This window comes from Mustela erminea, chromosome 2, assembly GCF_009829155.1.
Source record: "Mustela erminea isolate mMusErm1 chromosome 2, mMusErm1.Pri, whole genome shotgun sequence".
Taxonomy (NCBI): domain Eukaryota; kingdom Metazoa; phylum Chordata; class Mammalia; order Carnivora; family Mustelidae; genus Mustela; species Mustela erminea.
In genome coordinates this window covers 91,624,105-91,647,989 of record NC_045615.1, presented here as the reverse complement: position 1 = coordinate 91,647,989, position 23,885 = coordinate 91,624,105, and the positions used below count along the sequence as shown (strand labels likewise).

Sequence of the window (23,885 nt, the reverse complement as noted above, 5' to 3'; positions counted from 1 at the left end):
TATCACAATCTTAATATATAATTAATATATTTTTATGCAGATAAAGGGAGTCATTCATGACAAAAAAATAATTCAGCAGGCAGACTTGGATCTACTTGGATATCTGTAATTCAGGATTGACTATACAAAAATATTTGCATACAAAAAAATGAGAGATTTTAACACTGTTGAAAGAATCAATAGAAGATGAATTTCAGCAAAGACAAAGCTCAGAAAAAAGGCGCATGTAAGAAGCAAAACAAAATATACAAATATACAATTTAAACTTTATGTAACATTCTCCATATTGCGAATTAAAATTAAATTCACAGAATAACTCACTGGAAATTATAAAATATCAATGACTGAATAGAAAAAGTATATTTTTTTATAAATATTTGTGAAATGTAGCAAAAACCATAGAAATTTACAATCTCAAGTGAATTTCTTTAAAAATTGAGAAAAATCAGAATAAATGGCATAAGTGTTTAACTCAAATAGTGAAATAATATCAATAATAGTACTACCACAAAGTCTAAAAATGGGAATATAACTGATAAAATAAGAAAAACAACTCTTATAATTTCCAGAAAACAAAGAAAAAAACAATATTTTTTACAAAGCCAGTTTTTCTTAAAGCCTAATAAAAGAGAAAAAATTTGAGAAGGACAGATCAACAAAGAAAGACGACAGGAGAAACAGTTTGAAAATAATGCAGACGTCCAAAAGAAGAAATTTTGCTTGCGGACCACAGTTTCAGCCCATTTCAGAGAGTTCCAGCCTGCCCTTTTTGACAGCCTGCCCTACAGATTCCATACTTTCCTCACTGACTTCCACAGTCACGTGACCCAGCTTCTAAGGGCTTGCGGATGGGTCAGGGGCCATAGAGGGTGTCCAGAAAACAGCAGCAACAGCAGGAAGAGATAGTACAGAAAGCTACATCAGCGGAGAACAGAGGAGGAGGATGGCTACCAGCAACATTTCTAACACCAGTCGTAAACAAGTCCAAGGAGGCATTGAGACATATATGTATGTCTATACACACACACACACACACACACACACACACACATAAAATCTTTTGAGATACAGAAATCTAAAGAACAGGAGGGATTCATTAATTTGGAAACGTTGCCCTGAAGCTAAGCCTTACCATCTTGTTCTACCTGAATGCAACTGACCTCTGCTTTTAGCTTCATGTGTTTGGCAGAACCTTGTGAAAGATGAACTTCCCTTCCCTGTGTAAAGCCACTTGGGGTCACTCTTCCATATATAATAACAACACACCTCTGGGATTTTGTTTCAGAAAATAGTATATGCAGCTGGATGAAAGCAACCTCACTTTCACTGCTAACCCAGAGGACAGAGTAAACTACTTTCTGCCCAAGGGTATCTTAGATGATTCACCAAAGTTTATCTTCTGTACAAGAGCACCAAGTTGGAAAAACAAAACAAAACAAAACTGAGACTCCCCTGATGAAAAGAGAGATGTCTTGGATGACTTTGTAACATTACATAATTTTAGAAATCAATTCTTGCCCAATCCACTGAGGGAATTTTTTCATCATATCTATGCCCCTGAAGAGAGTGTAGGGAGTCCTTGAAACTCTCCTAACAAAATTCTCACATAGGTTCTGTGCTTGTAACCCCGATTTAATGCAAGAATTTGGCTTTAGTCTTGATGCGGTCTATATACTACTCATTTTTCCTTAAGTTTATTTATTTTAAAGAGGAAGAGTGGGGGGAGAGGGCAGAAAGAGAGGGAAAAAGAGAATCAAGCAGACTTGAGCTTGATGTGGGACTCAGTTCATGACCCTGACATCATGACCTGAGCTGAATCAGGAGTGTACACTCAACTGACCAAGCCACCCAGGTGCCCCCTACTTTGATCTACCCCTCTTTGATTCTATTTTTTTTTAAAATAGGTTTTATTTATTTAGTTACTTACTTTTTATTTTATTATGTTATGTTAGTCACCATACAGTACATGATTAGTTTCTGATGTCTTTTTATATGCAAACAATGAAACATGATTCTACTTTCTATTGACCTCATTAGCCCTCACCTGAAGAACAAAATGTCAAAAAGAGAATTTATTCTAAATACCTGTTGTGCTGCTCAAAACATTAGTAAAGACTTTGTAGGGCATCTTTATGACAATATCTAGTTTATTGGCCATATAACTGCATAAAAGCACAATTGCTAGGACTTGAACGATTAACTTCAAACTAAAGATATACAAGAGCTTACTTAGCAGATATGGGGGTTACAGTAGAGCTTGTTTTTCTAGCCTCTGTATACAGTCAAGCTCGAGTGTATGCCTTTTTTTTTCTTTTATTATCTTCTTTTTTAGTAATTTCTTTGGGGAACTAGAGAATTTTGCAGAGTTTTTCTTAATTTTGGTTATCATGTTTTACGCAAAGCAGAGTCATTGTCTCACACAGCTGTTTAAGAATGTTAAACTGGCATTATCTTCTAAAAAAATGGTATATATGTGCATTAGATTTGGTTGAAAAACTATTCATTTCCATTATTTTTTAAAATACTATGTCATGCATACATATTTAACTAGATTTATAATCATAATGACTTTATTGTAAAGATTTTAACTAATACCTCTTTTTATCTCAAAATAAATAAAAACAATGGGGACAAAATTATAGATACAATAGGATAAAAACAAAAAAAAATGGAAGAAAGTTTTGTTTTTAATATTAAAAACTAGAAAAAAATCAAACATCTATTAACAGAGGAATTGATAAATTTGGCATACCTATAGAATAGAATATTACATAGCAGAAGTTGGTGGAGATATATTTATATGCATAAATATCAGGTTTTGATACACTTGTCTTAAGACAAAATTGGCAACCTGAAATTATATGGATAAATATCAAATATAAGGCTACATAAAAATTTGAAGACTCTATATCACATGCTACCAATCGAATGAAGTTTTTAAACATACGGAGTGATATCAGTTTTAAATCTTATGTCTTCAGAGGATTCTAACCATTCCCCTCTTTTTTGCTGTAATCTAAAGCCCTGAAATCAATTCCCAGTATGCATATAAATATATCTCCACCATATATACTTTGACTTCTAAATTCTTATCACTCTCTCTAATATTACAACTGTCATAATCCCTGATGATTTTAAGATCCACAAAGATAATCCTTGCAATTCCCTGGCGTCTCTGTTTTTCAAAACTCTCTTATTTAATGATCTTTGCACTGCCTTCACCACTCACTGCCATGGATAAACACTCAGTCCTGAGCACCCCAGCCATCACTTCCAGTCTCCATGACTAAATATCTCTGGTATGGCCACATCTTTGATCTTCTTATGGTTTACGCTGTTAGTTTTCTAGGGCTATTATATAACAAACTATCACAAACTGAGTGGTTTAAAACAACAGACATTTATTCTTTCACAAATCTGGAGACCATAATCAAGAGTCAAGAAGTCCATAATCAAGGGTCAGCAGGGCCATGCCTCTTTGGAAGCTTTTAGGGAAGAATCCTTTTTTGCCTCTTTTAGCTTTTGGTGGTTTCTGGGCTTCTCGGTGTTTTTTAGTCTGTGGCGGCAAAACTCACTCTCAACTTCCGTCTTCATGGCTATCTTACCTGTGTCTGGGTCAAATCTCCTTTTTCATAAAAGGTTACCAGCCATTAAATTAGGCCCACCTTAATCTAGCATGACATCGTCTTAACTTGATTACATCTGCAAAGACTATTTCCAAATATGGTCACATTCAGAGGTACCCATTAGGTTAGGACTTGAACATATGTTTTGGAGGACACAGTTTGACCTAGAACACTTACAATCCATTGGTCCTAACATTTTCTCTGTTCCTCAGAGAATCCTCATGCCGTGATTCTCTATTACACAATTTAGAAATCCAAACTTCTTGACTCTCTCTGATTTCATCACGCTCTTATGTAAAAGAATTGCTAACTTTTTTGTTATCCCACATATATATTTGTACACCACAAGTGGCTGGAAAACATACACATACACACAGCCTGCTCTCAATTAAAACTTCTAATTATAAAACTTGACTATTTGCTTTCATGTTGCCTGACAGAAGTTGGTGGAGATATATTTATATGGATAAATATCAAATTTCATTATTCCATATATACTTGTAAGCTTCCCCACAAGTATTTCATCCTTTCTTTTTCCTCAAATTTCCGGCCCACTTCATACTACCTCATTCTCAGCTAATGACTTTACCACCTAGTTCACTGAGAAGATGGGGATAATCAGAAGAGCCTTTCCATGAGCCCCCACAACTATTTGCAATAATCCCCCCGCATTTGAGCTTAACAGTGTCCTTCTTTATCACAGGTCTCCACCCTCTCACCTTGTGAATTAGAGGTCATCCTCTATCACAGACAGTGTTTTGTTTAGCAATTTCCCCTCTCTCTTTTCACCAATTTTCCCTCTCCACTGGAATTTTCTGTAAGTGTGTAGATATGAACTTGTTTCATACATAAAAAAAATAAAAACAAAGACAAAGGAGCTTTCTTTATATTCCTTCCCGAACTGCTCCATTTATCTCCTGCCTATGCTCACTATTTCCAATTTCCCTTTTCTCATTCACTACTGAACCTCCACCAACAAGTTTCATTGCCACCACTCAACCAAAATGGTTCTTCTCAAGATCACTGATGACTCTCAGTAGGAGAATCCCATGGCTATTTCTCAGGTTTATTTTATTTGATCTACTATCATCATTTGATGTATTTGTGGCTTTGAGGAAATTGTACTCTCTGAGTTTTCCTTCTTTCTAAAAGGATAATTCTTTCACGCACATTAACTGCTTCCTTCCTGTCTCACAATCACAATGTTTGGGCTTGCTGAGGATCAGTATTTGAACTTCTTTCTATTCTATTTATGTTAATTCCCTTGGTGACATTTAAATGCCATTTATATGTTAATGCCTCCCAATTACATACCTGCCATCCAGCTTCACATATACAGCTACCCCTTTGACATCTTCACTTGGAATGTCTAACACACATAGCTAATTTACCATATTCAAAACTGAGCTCCTGATCAGTTTATTACACTGTCTCTGCACATGCTCTAGCTATAGAATTTTCAGAAAACTTCTGTTAGTGGTAACTCTAACTGCTGAAGACTAATCCTCCACCTGAGCCACTATTACCTTTCATCTGGATTACTCCAGTAATCTTCCAAGTGACCTTTTTCTCTCCATCCTTCTCCCTGCGGTTCATTGTTAATGTACCAGAATGTTCATGTCAAAAGTGTGACTTTGATCATGCTTCTCTTCTGCATAATAGATTACCTACCAAAAGGTTTCTATCTCACCAAGAGTTGAGAATCTCTCAATGGCCTATAATTCCAGTCTACATCTTTTATATGGCTTTATACTCTCATTTTTCTGGCTTTATGTTATCCTAATTTCTTCCTATATTCCTATTTTTATTTACTGTACTTGGCACACATCCAGTATATTTTTACCCCAAGATTTTGCTTTCTTCCTTGCCTGCACTGTCATTTCCTGCTTATCTACATGGCATATTCTTTCATTTCCTTTAACTTCTTAGTTAAAAAGCACATTGTCCATAAAACTTTGTTTCACACATACCACAATCTTCCTTTTTATCTCTTCTCCTCATGTAACATATTACATATTTTGGGTATATATGTTAACTGCCTATCTTACCATAATGTTAACTTCATGATACTTTTATAGGGGGAGTTTTATCCAATCTTTAAGGAGCAGACAACTTCTGTATTACACAATCTGTTCCCAAATGGACAGGCAAGGACCACCTCTCAACTTCTCTTATGGTGTATGTATAAATTTAAAAAAAATCTTGACAATATCAAAGTATAAAAAGAAATCAGTCTTATTTAATAAATAAACAAAAAGCCAAGACCATAAGTGAAATAGTAATACATTAAATTAATTGCTTTTATAAATATTTACTTCATGATAAAATAGAGTTAAATCTTGATACTAAATGATGATTTAGTATTCACTATAGTAATAGATTAAAGAAGAAAGAACATACGGACCCCTCAAGTGAGGTAAGAAAAAAATTCAGGGTACCTGGGTGGGTTAGTCAGTTAAAAAAGCAACTTCTGATTTAGTCTCACATCAAGATCTCAGGGTCAATGAGCTGGAGCCTTGATTCTAGCTCTGCGCTCAGTGGGGATTCTGCTTGTCCCTCTGCCCATCTCTCTGCTTGTGCTCCCCGCCCCCCCACTCACAGATTGAAAAAAATTTTAAAAATCTTAAAAAAATCATAATATTGAATAGTCATTTATGATAGAAATGTGAAATTTTCCTTTTTTTTATGATTTTATTTACTATTTATTTGACAGATAGAGATCACAAGTAGGCAGAGAGACAGGAAGAGAGAAAGAAAGGAGGAAGTAGGCTCCCCCCTGAGCAGAGAGCCTGATGTGGGACTCAATCCCAGGACTCTGGGATCATGACTGGAGCCGAAGGCAGAGGCTTTATCCCACTGAGCCACCCAGGCAATCCAGAAATGTGAAGTTTTTAATTGAAAGATTTCCTTAATTTGTTTAAAGGTGTTTACCCATTACCTTCAGCAAACCTCATAACTAATAAAATAATAACAGTATTTCCTTTGAAAACAGGAACAAAACAAGACTTTTTTTTTTTTTTTTCCTCTTTAACCTTCTAGGGCTTTTAAGCAGTGTAGAGAGGATTATGAAATCAATTTTGAATAGAAGTAGTGAAAGCAAATATTCTTGCCATTGACTTAATCTTAGGGCTAAAAACAAGTATTTTTGCTGTGGTTATAATCTTAAGGTGAAAGTATCCAGTCTTCAATATGAAGGTTAATGTCAACTACAGATTTTTTGTAGATAACTCATATCTATTTGTGTTTCATTTTGCATAGTTTCTATTGTTTTCTCTTTAAATTTTAATATATTTTTTCTACTCCAAGATATGATCTTCAATTAATCTCATTCTATGTGTAATTTCATCTCAGATATTATTCTTACTTATATAATTTGTTTTTTTTCTTAACATATTAAAACATGTTAACATGTTTTTTATGTTAAATGTTAACATAAAAAATATGTTAACATTTTAACATACAGTTAGCAATAATGGCTTAATGTCTTTTTCCACAAATCCTAACATGTCTATCAGCTCTGTCAGTTTCCAGTGATTGTTTTATTCTCTCATTAAAGGTCATATTTTCCTTTTTCTTATTATGACCGGTTCTATGATTGGATGCCAAACATTTAAATTTTTTTTTTTTAAGATTTTATTTATTCACTTGCCAGAGATCACAGGTAGGCAGAGAGGCGCGCTGAGAGAGAGGAAAGGAAGCAGGCTTCCCGCTGAGCAAAGAGCCCAATGCGGGGCCCGATCCCAGGACCCTGGGATCATGACCTGAGCGGAAGGCAGAGGCTTTAATCCACTGAGCCACCTATGTGCCCCTCAAACATTTCAAATTTTATAATCAATTGGTACATATAGTTTTGATTTTCTGTAAATAGTTTAATCTTTGTTCCAGGAGGATTAGTTAGCTAGAAATATTGAATCCATTTTCGTCTTGCTTTTATGATTTTTTTGGGTGTTTCTAGAGCAGTATGAAGTTTTGGGCTCATTATTGCCCATTCCTGAGGCAAGACTCCTGAGTCTTCTACTCAATGTCCTATTAATCTTGAGATTTTTCAGTCTAGCTCAAGGGAACAGATACTATTCACTACCCTGGGTGAATACCAGGCACTGTTCCCTCTAATCTTTTTGAATGTTCTGCTTCCACATCCTCATGTATTTCTTTCACATGCATGAGCTGCTCAGGCTTTTGCTGAATACTCACAGGGAGATGGCACGGCAGATATCTGAAATTTCTCCCAGGGCATTTCTCTCTTCTCCAAAACTCTCTCTTGTAAATTATAGCCATTTACTTCTCCCTGGGGTCTATACTCAGAGGCTTCAATTCAGGGAGTCTTCAGGGCTCTGCACCAGTCTTGGAAGTTTTCCCAAGTCAGTAAGCTGGGATAAGGCTCTTCGGGTTTGCTTCTCTTTCAAGTATTATTGTCTTCTGTTGTCTAATGTTCAGTGTCTTAAAAACCATCTTTTTTTTTTTTACAATTTTTAAATTTTTTTAAGATTTTATTTTTATTTTATTTGTCAGAGACAGAGAGAAAGCAGAAGAAGCGCTAGAACTGCAGGCAGAACAGGCAGAGGGAGAAGCAGGCTCCCCATGGAGCAAGGAACACGATGTGTGACTGGATTCCAGGACTCCAGGATCTTGACCCAAGTCGAAGGCAGAAGCTCAACCAACTGAGCCAACCAGGCATCCAAATGCATAAAATATAAAACACCAGGAATGATCTCTAATGTAAACTATGAATGATATAGGTGATTATGATGTGTCAGTTTAGGTTCATAAATTGTAACAAAGGTACCATTTAGTGGGGGTATTGATAATGCAGGACACCATGCCTGTGTGGTGCCCAGGGAGAGACAAGAAATCTCTGTGATGAAGTTTAGAATGGAAGTGAGGTGAGGTGGGGTGAAGTCTGGAGCTGATGACTAAGAAAGAATTCTTGAGACATCTTTAGTGCAAAATAGTGTTTCATTAAAGCATGGGGACAGGACCCATGGGCAAAAAGAGCTGCTGCATATACTTGTAGGTTGGGAGGGGGTCAGGGATGGTGTAAATCTCTAAGGAATTTTGGAGCAAGGTTTTCCAGGACCTTGAAGGGCTAGCTGTTGTTAGAAAAGAGCTATTTATTACTGTCTAACAAAACCTTAGTCATGAGACCTTTCAGATGTCTATCGGTGGGCCATATGCTTGTGTTAAAGTAGACTTACAGGATCCTGGTTGGAGGTGAGGGTGGGTCAGGCTATGATTGCCTTTTGCCCTTAGCAAAGTATAGGCAGAAGCAGTTGAGTCCCTAGAAGAATGTCACTCTGCCTGTTTCAAGGACTTGTCAGTGGGCTCTAGATAATAAGGAAATTTAATAACTTTTCTTTTGCCTCTGTTTCCCACATCATCTGTACTTCCCTTTCAATTTTGTTGTCAATCTAAATCTGCTCTAAAAAATAGTCTTAATTTAAAAAACAAACAAACAAAAAAACCACACACTACCAGAATAGGTAAAAAAGACAAAAGGAGGAAAACAAACTTTAAATATATAAATGTTATTCAACTTTTTTTAATCAAAAAGCACAAATTAAAGCAGCAAATTCTTCCCATCACTTCTTTAAAAATGGCTGGCGGCTTTCTCACATACTGTTGGTAAAATATAATTTAATACTATGTTTCTGCAAAAATGTTTGGAAAATGCATTTTAAAATATGCAAAAAAAAACCTCTCATTGTTGTTTCTTTCTTTTTGTCTGTGCCTTTTGGTTGTTTCCCATGGGATTATAAATCTCTTCCCTGTTATTATATATTCACCACAGCTTGTGTTTTATCTCCTGCAATTTTTAAATATATTTACTCTTTGTTTCCATTTAATTTAATTACTTAATTAATTTATTTTTAAAGATTTTATTTGTTATTTGACAGAGAGAGTCACACTGAGAGAGAGAACACAAACAGGGGGAGTGGAAGAGGGAGAAGCAGGCTTCCCCCTGAGCAGGGAGCCCGACGTGGGACTAAATCCCAGGACCCTGTTCCCAGGACCCTGGGATCATGACCTGAGCCAAAGGCAGAGCCACCCAGGCACGCCATGTCTCCATTTAATTTTAAAGTGTTTTCCCTCTCTTTTGTTTTTCTCATTTCCCTAATATTTTTATATATCCCCCTTTTCCATCTTATATTTGTTCCTTACTCTTTTTCCTGTGCTCTCTCTTTGCTCTTCTGCTTTGTTTTCTCGCCAGTTTCCACCCTATTTCCTGATACCCGACAATTCTAATATACCTTTAGTTACCTAGACATATTTTGTTGTTTTTTTTTATATTGATAGTAGGTATGTACTCATATCACTTTTGTTATTTTTCTTATTTTGTTACTTTTGTTTTATTAATTTTATTTTCCTAAGGTTTATTTTGCCTAATGATCTTTAGTCCTGACTATAATAAAATGTACTAAAATTCTTTCAAAAGAGCGCTAAAGTTAATGCTATATTGCTAGTTTAGAAAGAGATACCCCTATTAGAGTAACTTTTATAATAAATTTCCCAGTGGTTTTGACCAATAGTTTATGTGTTTAGCTATTTGTTTTGTTTATTTATTTATCTTTTGACCTCTTTCACCCCTTTCTTTCACCTCCTACCCTCTGCTTCTGACACCCACCAATCTGTTTTCTGTACCTACGAGCTTGGGGTTTTGTTTGTCATTAGATCTCACATATAAGAGAAATCATAAGGTATTAGTCTTACCCTTTCTGACTTCCTGCCTTTAGCATAATGTCCTCGAGATATACCCATGTTGTCACAAATGACAAGATTTCATTCTTTTTTTATGGCTGAGTAATATCCCTGTATGTATACGTGTGTGGATACCTACTTCAATATAGTTTTCTTGTCATTTGCCTGATGTGCAATCATGACCCAGTCAGCATTTAGGATGCTTGAAGAAAAAAAAAATGTTCTATATGGAGCCGTAGACTCAGTAAGTCTGTTGGAAGGGTTGAGTTCAGAATCTTCAAATGTAACCATCTTGAACTAAAACTTCTTCTAGACATATATTTCTGAGGCTTTACATATTGAATTTTAGTCAATCTTTCAATTGTTGCATAATTTAAAAAATGTTTCTTCACTAACATATATTAAATTACTGTTTCATCTTTGTCATTATGAATTCTTAGAAGTTTTCCATTATTCATTTGGACATATAGTTTATTTGTATTTTTTTCTTGTAATACACATGCATGGAGTTAGATTTTATCCTATTTATATTATTATTATTTTTTAAGTATCTCATGTTTAAATAATGAGGGTTTACCAGAAAATAAATAAATAAATAAATAAATGAGCACATTTTCAAACTTCCTGGCTTTTTCAAGCATTTGTTATCTGTGATACCCTCCTACACTCTTTGAACTGAAGGTCCACTGTCTTTGTACTATTCATTTTCAATGCTGTAGTTAATATTTGTTCACTGTGTGAGCCATTTTCCTTTGTAAGAGAGTATGAGCTTGATATATCTGAAATTCTCAGGAGGATATGCTGAAATAGCAATATTCAATCTTCTATACCTGCTCAGAGATTTTTGCATTACAATTAGCCTCTGTGAAGAATCTTCCCAGATTCACTAGTGAATTCTCATTGCATCTATCCAGATTTCCACTCAGGGTAAAACACGTTATATTAAGTGGTAATAATTTTTTGGCTTTGGTGGAGGGAGAAGTATTTCCATAATCTATGGTTATTTTTGTATTGTATTTTCACTCTCCCAGCTGCTATTCTATTGCTGCTACTTTGGTGGTTTGGTCAACCTCATCTTTACTCTGAGATTTGTGGGGATTCTTATTGCCTACTTTTTGAAGGAAGTAATGAGTAGTTATTTTTTTTCTTTCATGTTGACTTGGTTGGATTTTAGAAGGAATTTGGGGATAATTTAAAAACAGGCAAGTTCACTCTATGTATAATTTTAACAAAATAAAGCAAAAATAAAAAGAGAAAAAGAAAATCTAAAATATATCAATAACCATAGCAAGAAATGCTATTATGCAGGAATAAATTGAACGAAGGGAAGGTAATATATTTATGAGAAAATATTGTAAAGCTACTTACTGAAAAAAAATAAAAGAGTGCTAAATGAGTGAAGACACGGATTGCGTTTGTAGTGGCTAACCTCAGTGTTGTAAAGATGCCAGTCTGGCCAAGAAAATCTATTCATTCATTGAATTTCACAGAATTTGATTAAATTCTTCCTGAAATGTATGCAAAGGTGAAAAAAGCCAAGATTAGCTAAAATTTTGATAAAGAAGACAAATAAAAGGAAGTTTATGAACACTTACTTTTATGATGGTCTCTGTATGATCACAAAAATTATATTACATATGTGTTAGTAATACATAAAATAAAATTTATGTATACTTATATGGTAAATTTATTCAAGCAAGGGTTGGATTATCACAAACTGAAATAATGTTTATTTTAGTGAAGTAAAGGTGAGAAATAGGATTATAAAGATATCTGAGAGACTTCAACTTCTTTTGTAATATTTCAGTTCTTTAACAAGTATCAAAATTTAAAGAATGGCAAAATGTATAAATCAGAGTGATTATTCCTTATGTGTTACTTATATTTTCTCCTCCTACGCCCCCTTCTTTTCCTTCTTCTTCTTCTCCCTCTCTCTTTCTCTGTCCATCCCTCTCTCTCTCTCTCTTTCTTGTGAAGTAGGAAATGTGATTTTTTTGGGGAGGTAAGGAGTCAAATATACCTTAATTATTCAGGGTTTCCCCCCCCCATTGGTCAGCAGGGAATGATCCTGATTTTCAAAGAAAAAGAAAATGTTTATATTGCTCTATTTCCCTCTTCTAATTTCCTGTTTTTATTTTGGTGGTAGTGTGGATGGAATCTGTGAAGAGAATTTATAAGGAGAAAATAATCGTTAGCACCAAAATGATAGTTTCCTTTAAGTGTCCTTACAATACGCACTGTGCATAATGGCAGGGTTCAACTTTTAATTTAGGTTTAAATTTTTTTTTTAAAAAGTACAACAGTAAATTCTAGACCACCAGACACCAAAATCTATGATGAATAACCACGTTGGCATTATACTTCAATCGCTATAAAGCTATTTATTCTTAAAAGGAGGCAGAAAGTATAATATTGTCTAATCAGTCTAGGTAAACATTATTTACACAGAGAAAAACTACTTGTTGGGGATTTCTGTGAACATTTTTAGAAGCTGTGCTTGAGACAGAGTAATGGCAACACAAATAATATGGTAAACAGGGAATAACTTCCTCAATTGGAATACCTCAAAAGGTGATCACTGAAGTGGAGCTTAATAGTTACACTATGATAAAATGGATTTTTCTGAAGTGGGTGAGGTTACTTTATTACCAGTGAAATGTTAAAAAGTAGACTGTTAGAAACAATGCCAGTTTATACATTGTGTTTTAGATGATCTGAAAGATGTTTAAAACTGACATAACACAAACAGTAAGTGACAGCTGATCCAGTTTCTCACATAGCATTTTAGAAATATCTATGGATACAAAAATAAAAAAAAAAAAGAAACGCATTAAATAATTTCAGTGACTTCCAAAATTTGGGGGCATGTCCCTGTAGGAGAACTCCTCATGGCACCTTGACAAATTTGCACATATCCATGTAGACCCCACAGGCAGAAATATGACCCATAGCTGATCGGAGTTTTGGCAGAAGGCTTTGTGATACTACCAGTACACAAGAAGATACAAAGGCATGTAAAGAACAACTACAAGGCCATCCCGCTCACCTCCTTCATCCAGATTCCCTAGGAAATAAACATGAGACAGTTTCTTACCACCTTCTGGGTTCTGATGAGATGCGAGGCTTCCAGAACTTCACACTCAGAATGAAACTTCAAAACATAAAACTGTTCAGCTGCAGTCTAGAATGAGCCCCTCAGCAACAAGGTATCCCCCTCCCATGTTTTAACCATTTGGCTCCTTTGGTTTTAGGGTCATCCTTTTTGGTGTTGGGACAAAGACAATGGGAAGCTAGCTCCTTTAGCTAATTTTTTTTCTCTTCAAGTAAATAATAAAGTCTTTGAATATAAAAGTGACTCATTGTCGGGCACCTGGGTGGCTCAGTGGGTTAAGGCCTCTGCCTTCACCTCAGGTCATGATCTCAGGGTCCTGGGATCGACTCCCGCATTGGGTTCTCTGCTCAGCAGAGAACTTGCTTCCCTTCCTCGCTCTCTGCCTGCCTCTCTGCCTACTTGTGATCTCTGTCTGACAAGTAAATAAATAAAATCTTCACAAAAAATTAAAAACTCTTAAAAAAAATGACTCATCGTCTTTTTACTGGTAAAATTAGTCAGCTCTTGGTCTGGCCTTGTCTTATATGCCCTTGATAGAGTCAAATTAAGAAATTCATTTCACATCATTGAAACAGGACAATGGGTCATCTTCCCAACCTTGAAGCAGTCAAGTTATTTAGTCTTGCTTTATGAATCTGCACATTCTAGCCCTATAGCCAATGCCCTGCCAATCACACACACACACACACACACACACACACTCAACACGTTACATCTATAACACAGTCCCTGAATGATCCCTGATTTCTTGAGTTCTTACCTCCCATTTAAATGCATAATTTTGTCCAGAAATATAGCTCTGTCGAGTGTCATTTCTCCTGGGAATTGAAATATTGTCCTTAAAATACAATTCTTTCATCTAAGTCTCAATATTTATGTCAAATAGTCCTGAATATGACTGCTTAACTGCAGTAAATACGTCAAAACACCTGTTAGACTACATGAGTTCTAGCTTCAATTAATTTAATTTCTATTTTTATTGCTATATTCTCATGCACAGAATAGTACTGGGTACATTATAGATTCTCAATTATAATCTTTGATTGACTAAAAGAAATATAGAATGATGTGACATAACATTGCACACAGGGAGTATTTAAGCCAGAGCATGGTGAAAACTTGTCAGTATTTTAGAAAGCTGTTGTCCTATTTTCAGTCTTCTGAATTAAAGTGAGAAAGAATGACGCTACCAAGAGGAGTTTACATGGCATCTTCAATGCCTTGGAGTACTGTACTGGATAAGGAGTAGAAAGTGTATCTGAAATGAGCTTAAATGTTCGAAGTCTATCAAATACCTTTAAAAAGAGAAAGAACTAGGGAGGCCTGAGCAGCTTAGTTGGTTAAACATGAGGCTCTTGATTTCCGCACAGGTCACCATCTCAGGGTCATGATAACAAGCCCTGCATAGGACTCTGTGCAGGGCATGGAGCTTGCTTTAAAATTCTCATTGTCTTTCCCTCTGACCCTACTTCCCTGTTTGTGCATGCCCTCTCTATTATATATATGAAAGAAAAAGGAGGAAAAAAAAAAGAATTAGTATCAAAAGTTGTGTATAGACAGGGAAACTGAGAAAATGGCAGAAAGCTACAGTAGGAAAGCCAATCTCTATGTTATTTAACATTTTCTATGAGTATATATTACCTATTCAATTTACAAAGTATCAAGTATGTTTATAAATGATTTGATTGTAACATGGCAGGGCTAAATGAAATAAATTTTAACTGGGAAATGAACATGAAATTCTATTGAAAAAAGGAAGCTTTATGGAAGACAATAAGCTCAGTTTGTTCAAATTATTAAAAATGACTACTAAGGGGCCCCTGGGTGGCTCAGTGGGTTAAAGCCTCTGCCTTGGGCTCAGGTCATGATCTCAGCATCCTGGGATCCAGCCCAGCATCTGGCTCTCTGCTCGGCAGGGAGCCTGCTTCCCCCTCTCTCTCTGCCTGCCTCTCTGTATACTTTTGATCTCTTTCTCTGTGTCAAATAAATAAATAAAATTTTTAAAAAATGACTACTAAAACCAACAAATATATTGGTACAACTTTGTTGGTTTGCAACTCCAGGAATTCCCCAAGTGAAATTTGAAATTGACCTCCATACATGCAGGGCAAGGAGAGACTGAAGAAAGAGACAGACCACTCCAAATTGGGAGGGGCCAGGTTTAATAAGCATAGGAATTTACATACTAGGCTTTTCTTCAATGGATGCAAGACAAGTAAATCTCTGCATCCACCAGCCAGAACCTTAAAACTTTATATAGAGCTTTAACAGGGTTCAATTACCTGTATAGTTCAAATAGTCCCAACACCTCCTTATGCTTTTAAGGCTGCATTTTTGAAGCAGCTGCTAGTAGGGAAAACAGGGTTCTGAACAGACATTCCAAGGATAGGGAAGAGGGTAAAGAGCCCTGATTGCCTTGGTCCAGCTTGTGGGTCAACCAGCAGTCCCATCCTCTCAATGACCTCCTCTAATACTCAGATCAAAATATCAGTACCAATTCTGACATATCTAGAGTGATTTTATCAAGCAAAAATGCTATTTCCACTTTTGGAAATATTCATATGTATCTGGGTGTCAGGTTTCAAAGCTATATATTAAAAAACTAATTAGAAGGGTATATAAACAGTGATAAAAACAAAAAATAGATAAAGCTTAAAGAAAATGATATATAAGAAAACTTTGAAAAGTCTCACATACTATTTCAATAAATTTAAAAATATTAATCCTCATTTGTAAAGTTTGATAGCAGTTTGTAAGATAAGTGCAAAAGGAGCATATTGAGTGAATCACCGTGTACAAAAAGTAATGGAGACATTTATAAAGGGAAGAAAGTAAACATCAAGAGTTGAACATGTCTTAAGGGTTTGAAGTGGCGGGGGAGTGAGAGGTTGAGGTACCAGGTGGTGGGTATTATAGAGGGCATGGAGTGCATGGAGCACTGGGTGTGGTGAAAAAATAATGAATACTGTTATGCTGAAAATAAATAAATTAATTAAAAAAAGAGTTGAACATGTCTTTAAATTCCAACTTACTATGTTGTGTATACATACAATGGATTACATACTTATTTTAGTCTTTGTGTTTTTTCAATGTTTGATAAATCTGAATTTAGTACATTCAGAGCATACTAAATCTATAGGTATACAAATGTTACACAACAATGTATATATTGTTGTTATGTATTTCCGTTGCTAGAATTATATATTTCTTTACAGGTGTAAATAAGTTTTTATTCATTTTTTATTTTTACTTATTTTTATTTTTAAATTTTTATTATTATTTTTTGCTTTAGTTACCATTACTTTTATCCATTCAGCTTCACTATGTCTTATATTTTTCTTCTTGAACCAGGCAAGTTTATGTCTCTAAAGATGAAAGAACTGTTTTCTTTTTCTCTTCCATTGCTTTGGAAATTAAGTCATCCTGACATTTAGTAGTTTTCTTAAATAATATTGATAGTACCCAAGGAACAAGTACCACTATATTGTAGTGTCTTAAACAAAGTTGATTGCATGTAGAGTTCCAACTCAAGGAGGAGAAAGGAACACATTGTCTTGGTTGGATGAGTCTGAGAGAGACACCTGCTGGTATATTTGAATAGCTACTCTGGGAAATTTTTTTATCAGAATCAATAGTTCTTTTTGAAGTACAGTCAGGAGAAAGAAAAAAAAAAAGATATGGCAAAAATATCTGAGGACATTGCCAGAATATAACTAATAATTTTGATAATTAGATTAACAAGTTCACGAAAAGACAAATAAGCATATGCATTATAGAAAAGTGTTTTAGTGGGGGCACCTGGGTGGCTCAGTGGGTTAAGCTGCTGCCTTCAGCTCAGGTCATGATCTCAGGGTTCTGGAATCAAGTCCCACATCGGGCTCTCTGCTCAGCAGGGAGCCTGCTTTCCTTCTTCTCTCTCTGCCTGCCTCTCTGCTTACTTGTGATCTCTCTCTGTCAAATGAATAAATAAAATCTTTAAAAAAAAAAAAGAAAAGTGTTTTAGAAATGCTCATCGACAATGTCTGTCCTTTTAAATAATAATTGGAAAGAAAAGTCATATATAATATAATCATAAGGTAATAATAAAAATTTATTATACAACTAATACAGTAGTTAGCTGGACACAAATTACGTTTTACAAGTCAAAATAATGTCAAATAATAGAATATTTTATAAAATGATATTTTTGGATATTAAACTTTTAAATTTTAAAACTGTCACATTTTTATATACACTGTATCTTAAGATCTTTACTCTTTTGCCATTTAACTTTGTTCATATATTTATTCAAATAAATGTACCCACAATGCTAATAATTATCATTATGTCATTTTTTTTTTTTTTTTTGCTACAACTACCATTTCTAAAGATACCAAGAAGTGGGTATAATTTAACAATTATCTCTTTGTGTCACCTACTGCTTTATACAAACATTCCTATGAAAAATCCACAAGACAGAAAATTCAATCTTAAAGAATCAAATAAAGAATTAAAGTAATTGAATAAAAAAAAAACAATGTCTGATACATGGGATTGAAAGTCTGCGAAGGATTTAGCCACTTGAAAAGTCTTGCTCTTTTTATATGAGTTCTATAAAAATAACCAGTGATTATAGTTTTAGAAATTGTTTATTCCTTTAACCGGCTGTGTAAAAGGTAAAAGACAGACTCAATCTCTTCCAACAAATTTCTTTTGGTTCAAACTTGTGGCTTATCTGGCTATGTCAGTGAAGTCTTCCTCCTGTTGGCACTGTTGTTGCCTTGCTTTTTCTACCCCTTTCCTCTGGAGATGAGTTGCTACATCAGTGACCTTTATTTTGTTTTAAAGAATGGTGTCATTTTTATGTGGGAGAGTTAAAAGGACTAAAGACCTCTTCCTGAAATCTTAGCTACTTTTTTGAATTAACAACAGCTGAAGTCATACTTACATTTCAAGTCTGATGTAGGAAACATCAGTTCTTCACATCTCAAAGCCTCTCATCTCTTTTTCTCTTCTTTAGTAACAAAAATAATTCTTTGCATTCATACAGACTATGACTTACAACATAATGCCCTGTCACAAAAAAATTTATTCTAGTAATCCCGTTGATACATGGAATAATTTCTCCTGAATTCATCTAATGGCCTTCCTTCTTTTCTCTCTTCATTCAGGTTATCCTTAAATTATTTTTTATAGATTTTATTTATTCATTTGAAGGAGAGAGAGTTAGGCGAAGGGCAGAGGCAGAGAATATCAAAGAGACTTCATGCTGAGCATGGAGCTTGAGGCAAGGCTTGATCTTACCACCCCGAGATCATGACCTCAGCCAAAACCAAGGGTTGGCTGCTTAACTGACTATGCCACCCAGGCACCCCCAGATTATCCTTAAATTAAAACAAATGCTGTATTATATTTATTTCCTGTATTGTCTTAAAGAACCTTTGGAAAACAGCACTGACTGGAAATAAAACCAATTGTTTTTATTTCCCAATGAGAAAATTGAGATTCAGAGAGGCTAAATGGTTTCTCAGGGACATATGTGAGGGTTTTTTATTTTGTTTTTTGTTTTTTTTAATTTTTTTGTTTTTGATGTTTATAATATTGCCCAGACTGGCCCTCTATGTATATTTTTAACATTGCTTTTGAGAGTTGCCCTCTATTTATTAAAGAATAAATATGTCAGATTAAATTTAAGATCAGTGTTAAATTTCAATAACTATATCTCCAATCCAGTTCTTCTCTAATATTTGTTTTCTTATAAATATCTAATTACTATCTACTGACATATGTATTTTTATCCTCTTGGATGTTAATCTCTAATCTATTCTCATTGTACTACATGAAGATATCATGGTACGTATTCCCAATATAGTTATATTTACATGTTTATATGTGTGATAAAATAGTGCTATGCAAGTACACTTATATATTTTGAATTATTCTCAAAATTTCAATGGATTAAATAAACATAAAAATACACACTTAAATGATTACTGTGTTCATCTCAATTGTTTATATATTTATCATTTGAATAGATACAAATTATTTAGTAATACATGAAACAGGACAAAATAATTGACAAAATGTGAATATAATAAAGTGAATAAAATGCATCCAAGACCTTGCCTGAACCTTATCATTGGCCTGTTGAAAGACGAGGTATAGAACTATTTGAATACATAATTTTCAACATTCTAACATTCTACCCTTTCATTATTTTAGCCCTATATAACTCTGTCTTTACATCAATACTGCCTATCCATATTTCCATCTTTTTATTTTAACATCTACAGACTATCCTAACTCACCTCCAACCTCTTTCCACGCAGAATACACTCTTTAATCACACCCACATGTCTTATTTCTTTTCCTCTCACTACTTTTGTTCTGGTTGCCCTTATTCCTGGCTGAATTTGTCTATACCTTTCTCTGATTTTAATCTTAGCCCCAACTGGAGGGCATATTAGAGAAAAAGATTTACTTTGAAATGTTGAATCTGTATGGTCTTCACATTCAGCTAGCAAGCACTTCAGCACTTTTTAGCATTAATCCTTTTTTGTGTATCTGACATTTTACATTTTTGTAGTTATTTCATGGTATTATTTTAGTATTGTAGTAGTATTATTTAGTATTTTAGTATTTTAGTATTGGGGTTTTTAGTATTTAGTATTTAGTATATTTAGTATTTTAGTGTTGTGGTTATTTTAAATCTCTCTCTCTCTCACTCTTAGTCATTCCTCCCTTTGTTGAAAATCTTGCCTGCTACTTCACAGGGAAAACAGAGGCTATTATCTATCAACTTTAATTTAACCCACCCATTTAGAGAATATTTATTGTACTCCTCTCTCTTTTGGATATATAGCAATGGAAAAGTATTGTTCTGGGCCCTTGGAATTAATGAGGAAGATTGATATGGCAGACTTCTAGCTGTCCCTCATTATCTCCCTTTTCCAATATAATTGAGTTTAACTGGTGCATGACCATTTAGTGGTGTTTACCGATGCATAATTGGTATTTTAAATTTTATTTCACCTTTATTTTCAAACATTTTATATAATTAATCTCTATTAGTTGTATAATTCATAGAAGTCTCTGAGAAACGAAAATTAATAGCTTATTTGTAAATCTGAATAGGCTAAACACTACGTTAAATGCTGCAAATGGATTATTTTGTTTAGTCTTAGTCACATGCTGATGAGGGTCTGGAGATCACCCAGTGGGCAGGTCTGTGTAAATATAAGATCAAAACTGAGATTTATAGGGGTTAAGAACTTAGCTCAAGGTCAAATATCCAGTGAAGATATGGACCTGCATTATAAATGTAGGAAAATCTGGCCAAGAGACACATATAATTAATCTTAACAAGAGTAAGTATTTCTCAGTATCATTGAATTTCTAAAATATAAATTTATCTTTGGCTGTATCTACTAAAAAATTAATTTTAAACAGCTTCTCCCACTTTCATGTCAAACAAAGGAACATAAATTTTAGAGCAAACCTTTGCTGTGTTCTAAAAGACTCAACAAGTTACTGTTACTATTTTTTCCAACCAACATCTTATTCAACCACTATCTCCTAGACTCCAGCCACATGGGTTCTTTGTTATGTTTATTCAATGAATGCAACATGATCTCTGTTATGGCAAATCTCTTGGCATGTGATATCCTTTCTATCTAGAAAGATCTTTACAACCTTGTGTCCCTATCATACTTTACCTCTTATACGTCATTAAATCTATTGGCATGATTACAAAATAAAATTCCTTAATTAAACTTTTTATTTTAAGGTAATTGTATATTCCCATGCAGTTCTAAGTGATAATAATACAGAGACGTCTTGTCAACTCTTCACTGATTTTCCTCCACTGATAATTTGCGTAATTATAGTATACTACCACAACCAGGAAATCAACTTGATACAATACACCAACATCGTTCAGTTTTCACCAGTTTCATATGTACTCATTTGTGTGTGTGTATATTTCTATATAATCTTATCATATGTGTGTAGTCATGTGACTATAATTATGGACCATAGCTAACATACAGAATAATTCTACCACAAGGATCTCTCATCATACCCTTCTATAGTCACAGCTACCTCTCTTCCTCCTACCTTTATAACTCCCGGCAACAACTAACTGTTCTCCATCTTTAAAATATTATAATTTGAAGGATATTACTTAAATGGAATGTGTGCAAGCTTTTAATTTTTTATTGTTTTTTGATAATATACTTATTAATTTTTAGGATACCTTTAGATTTACTGGAGAGTTATGAAGGTGGTTCAGGAGAATTCTGATATGCCTGCACCACTTCTCCTATTTTTAACAACTTACTTTAATATATTATAATTGTTATAATCAATGAAATAATATTGATACATTATCATTATAATAGAAGTTTTATTCATATTCCTTAGTACTTACCTACATGTTGTCCATTTTCCTGTTCGAGGATTCCATCTAGAATACCACATAACATTTAATTGTCAATTGTCCTTAGGTTCCTGGCTGTGACAGTTTCTCAGAAATTTTTGTTATTACCTTGACAGTTTTGAGGAGTACTGCTCAGGTATTTTGAAGAATGTCCCTCAGCTGGATTTGTCTGATGTTTTTTCTCATGATTAGACTGGAGTTAATGAGTTTTGGTGGGAAGAACACAAAGGTAAAGTGTCATTTTCATGACATTATATCAGGGCTACATGCTATCAATATGACATCACTGCTGATACTAATCTTAATCATCTAAGGTAGTATTTGTCAGGTTTCTCCATTGAAAGGTTTTTTGTTTTTGTTTTTTTCCTTTCTTTCTCCCTTTTCCAAACAGTACTCTTGGGAAGTCACTATGTGTAGTCAACCCTTAAGAAGTGGGAATTATGCTCCACCCCCTCAAGGGGGAGATATGTATATAAGCTATACAGACTTTTTTGTCTTGAAGATTTGTCTCTTCTTCCCCATTTATTTATTCAGTCTTTTTTCTTAATTATTATAAACTCATCTATACTCTTTTTATACTTTGGTTTATATTCCAACACTATTTGTTGTTGTTGTTGTTCTTTAAATTGTTCCAGTTTTGGCCATTGGAAGTTCCTTTGGTTGGTTCCTGTGTCCTTTTCATATACTCCCATTTGTGTCCTTTTCATATACTCCCATTATTGTGTGTGTTCATTTGCTTCCTTATTGTTGTTGTTGTTAATTTGCTGCCAATACAAGATATTAAATTTATTTGCTGCCAATACAAGATATTCCAGGCTCATCTTTTATATTTACTTCATCACCCTTAGAATTAGTCATTTATTCAAGTAGTCCTGTTCCTCTTATTGGACAATAGTACTAGGGGCTAAAATCTAGGTGCTAAGTTTGCTCATTATGTTTGTAGATTTCAATAGTTTATTCCATTTTATTGGTCAGTACCATTTTATTGGTATTTCATTAGTGTGGGTATATCATAGTTTATTTAATTATTTACCTGTAAAAAGACATCTAGGCTATATCCAGGTTTTGGCTAATAAATCTCTTAGGAACGTTCATGTTTTTTAGATTAAATGCCCAAGAGTGCAATTTCTGGATCATATGGTTAGTGCATTTTTAGTTTTATACAAGTCGGCTGAATGTTCTCTGGAGTGACTTTACCATTTTACATTCCATTTTCACTAGCAATTTATGAGTGAAATAGTTTTTCTGTATCATTGCCCCATTTGATGTTATTTATTTTTAAGACATTTTGATAGATGTGTGGTGATATTTTATTTTGGTTTTACAATAATATCTTATTATATTTATATACAGTTGAGAAATAAGGAAGAAGGGAAGGAAGAGTGAGAGATGGAAAGAAGAGAGAGCCCATGCACACATGAGTCAGTAAGACTACCACTGATTGTTAGTTATATCCAGTTTTTAGAAATGTTACCAACTGAAAGAAAAAAGTCGACCACAAAACCAGTAATAAGTAGTAAACATCTCTTCCTTTTTCTTATGTCAGGTAAAAGGCCTTATTTTTTTTTTTTCCCCACAGAAGATTTGCCTAATCCTGCAAGCTGTTGAGGTCACCTACTTATAGTAGTTATATGTTTATTTTCTCCATACTACTAATAACATTTTGTAATTAATCATATCACAACATATTTATTTATTTATTTATTCATTTATTTATTTATTTATTTATTTAAAGATTTTATTTATTTGTCACTGAGAGAGATAATAAGAGAGAGCATAAGCAGGGGGGAGTGGCAGGCAGAGGGAGAAGCAGGCTCCCCACTGAGCAAGGAGCCCGATGCATGGCTTGATACCAGGACTCTGAAATCATGACCTAAGCTGAAGGCAGATGCTTGACCAACTGAGCCACCCAAGTACCCCATTAATTGATGTGTCCCTTTTCCTTATTGGACCCGAAGCTCTACAATGGTAGACACTGTATCTCCTCTGTTTACCATATTATTTCCAACATCTACTCCAGGTTTTGGGATACAGG

The 23,885-nt window shown here is 34.4% G+C and overlaps 1 pseudogene; it reads left to right on the top strand.

Moving 5' to 3' along the window:
- Window positions 1-705: 705 nt before the first annotated feature.
- Window positions 706-2,170, top strand: LOC116584724 (annotated as a pseudogene).
- Window positions 2,171-23,885: the final 21,715 nt, after the last annotated feature.